Source organism: Diaphorina citri, unplaced genomic scaffold (assembly GCF_000475195.1).
Source record: "Diaphorina citri unplaced genomic scaffold, Diaci psyllid genome assembly version 1.1 scaffold1571, whole genome shotgun sequence".
Classification (NCBI taxonomy): domain Eukaryota; kingdom Metazoa; phylum Arthropoda; class Insecta; order Hemiptera; family Psyllidae; genus Diaphorina; species Diaphorina citri.
The window spans coordinates 13205-16505 of record NW_007378997.1 but is presented as its reverse complement, the minus strand read 5'-3'; positions in this window follow the sequence as shown (position 1 = coordinate 16505).

Here is a 3301-nt window from a genome sequence, read left to right as displayed (position 1 = left end):
GGGTGATTCTAAACTTGTGAGTTGGAAAGATTTTTTGTGGCATTTAAAGTGTTCTTCTGGTCCAACAAGTGTTTTAACAAGGCCATATTGGTCTTTTCTCTCTCGCTTTTTCGGTGGGATTTCACCTCCTCAGTTTTTTCGTGAGACTGAGTAAACACCCCAAGCAGCCAGTAACACGCTCTCAGACGATAATTGAACCAGACACCAAAAACACAACATTTCTTAATTCAACTTATTCAACATTCATTCATATCAACTTGCTCTTACTACCGCGCTGGCTGATTCGAAAGACTGTATTTTCTTCTTGGATTCTCGCAACCGGTGTTAGAACTTTAGAAATGCAAGTTTATCAGCACAAGAAAAGCACCTAATTTCTAATTAAAAACACTTGATTAAACTCCCACAGGCTCGTATACTTGAGGAACACCCTGTCACAGTCTGGGGCAAAGGACTTTGATCTGAAAACGTAAATATTATGATTAGAAGGCTCAGAATCTCTCTTGATTGTGAGAGAGTCTGAAGATTTTAACCTTTAGTGCCTTCTTAGTCCGGTATATTGAAGGAGTTGAGCTTGCATGAATTAAGGTTAGGGGGACACTATGGGTTACTTAGATGGTTTTTACCGTTGCAGAGTGTCCACAGAAATCGCACTAATGTCATCATGTGGTAAGTTTTCATAATAAAATAAAATTATATTATAATTACATTACACCAGACCATCCCCCCCGCCCCGTGAGTTGAGTTTTTGCGGCCCGCCAACTCTCTACCTTGGTCTCCTGCGGCCCTCGGGTGCCCTAAGGTTGGACAACTCTGTCCTAAAGCCTCTAATTTGTCCTCTCTTGCTTGCCCCTCCTCTAGTTTGAGTGTAACGTGATTTTGTCTCCTCTCTCTAAAAAAATAATGGTCTTCCAATTTCTTCATTCTGCTGTTCTTCTATAGGGAAAAGCAAAGAGTCTTTCTCTCCCTAGTCCTTTTCTTCCCACTCTACAGAGTTTGCACTCTACATTTTTCCTCAATTATATCGCCAACGTTATTGGATAATAAATTGGACTCACACGTAACTTTTTTTTTACTTCGTCCTCTTCATTTTCTTCTGTGCTTTCTCAATCTTCTTCCTTTTTCTTCTTCTTCGTCTTCTCTTTCTTATATGTACTTCTTTTTTTCAGTATTTCTGTCCATGTTTCTAATAAATTGAATTTCACGACAGAAGTGTACGTATGTCAGAGAGAGAGAGAGAGAGAGAGAGAGAGGGAGAGGGAAATTGAATTTCACGACAGAAGTGTACGTATGTCAGAGAGAGAGAGAGAAAGAGAGAGAGAGAGAGAGAGAGAGAGAGAGAGAGAGAGAGAGAGAGAGAGATTCATGTGGGAGGAAAAGAGAGATATACCGACAGCGAAAGAAAAAAAAATGGAAGTATAAAATTGATTTATGATGAAGAAATTGAAGAAAGTGAACGTCCAAACTCAAGAAATCTCAAGATCCTTCTAGAAATTGGAAGAAAAAAGAAAGAAAAGTCATGAAACTTGGGAGAATGAAGAAATTGATGAAAATGTGTGGTGCAAGACACAACATCAGATGAAAATGGAATGAGATTTCATAGCGAAAAACTTCTAAAGCTCAAAAGCCACCCCCCCGTGAGTTGAGTTTTTGCGGCCCGCCAACTCTCTACCTTGGTCTCCTGCGGCCCTCGGGTGCCCTAAGGTTGGACAACCCTGTTATAGTAGAACAGTAAGTAAGTGGTTATTCTTAAATTATGGAGTTTACAGATATTTAACAGATTACACATGCAATTATCATAGCTGATACATTCTGTATTGGGCACTTTTTGTTCACTTCAGTCCAATAAAAAAAAACTTCTCATGAGATTTGTTTAGGCATTCATTCAAACTACATTGTTAAGTAAAGGGTTGTTGATTGTTTCGGGATCAGAATACACCAGCAACCCCCCTTCGCCAATTATTCTTAATATTTTAAAGACACAAGGGCATTTGAGTCCTCTGTAATAATGTCTGAGTAGTATTAGGGATAAGTAATTCTTCGTAAGTGCCATTTTTCATGTACATACTTGTATTCTACTTTCTGCTGAATCGATTTCAAAGCGCACGAAAATCTTCCATAAAATAAATATAAATAAGCAGACAGACAAAAAAAAGGTGTTATCAAACCGTAGACAAAATACTATTGTTATCATCATGATAATATCTAAGAGCCTTTGAAAAAAGGGGAAAAAAAAAACATACATACATATATTACTTTCCTTATCCTATTTTCTTCTTCTCCTTTTCCTCCTTCTGCTCTTCCTCCTCCTTCTCCTCCTTCCCCTTCTTATCCTCCTCCTCCTCCTTCTTTTTTCCATATTTTTATTTATTCGACTATCGCATGTCTAGGATTATCCAGATGAGGGATACAATCGTATGCTAATATGCTTTTCCTATGGCTTTTTGTTTTACTCGTATATCGTTTTCGTTTATTGCTGTTCTATGAGGTTGGTGGTGCATTGGAACAATATTCTAATCCTCAATCTTTTCCTTCTAAATCCTTCCCTTTCCCTTCTAGACAAAACCTTCCGATTGTACCTCGCAAGTATTGCATGCAAAGTTGGAATCTGCTGCACACAAGTCTACCACCAGTCATGATATAGTTATCTGAATCTAAAATGTAGTTAGGTAGTTTTAGTTAGGGGTTAGGGTAGGTATACTGTACCGATGTAGTTAGGGCTTTAGGGTAGGGATACACTAGGCACGTCTCAAAAGTCTGGTGATTTGGTCACACTTAAGCACGAGTTGAGATTCTGATGATCTCTAATTGGTAAAATCCGATTCCCACTATCCGTTCACCTCGCTCCAGTCACAATACGTTCAACGAACAGTCAAATATTTTTTTACGGGATAGCCGATTGGGAGTGATCAGGTACACCCTTTTTAATGCCAGGGAGAATATTTCGACTGTACTGTGACTGGAGGCTCAAGCTGTACAACAGTGGGATCGGACTTTACAAGTTATTCAAATTAAGGGCTTTGAGGGGAAATAGAATTTGGTCATTTTTGAAAGCAGCCCAAATTATGAAAGTCATATTTTTACATTTTTTACACTCGCCTGGTGATCAATCAGGTCACCTAGCCCTGTTTCCATGTCTCATATTGGCCAAATCTTTCTTTGAAGCCTGAAGGTTACACATACACAGTGAACTATTTATTTTGAGACTCAAGTGTTTGATTATTTGAGACTCAAGTAACCACTTACGGCAAATTTTCATGACTTGGCACTAAAATTTCTTTTCACCTGCTAAAATTATGAAAGT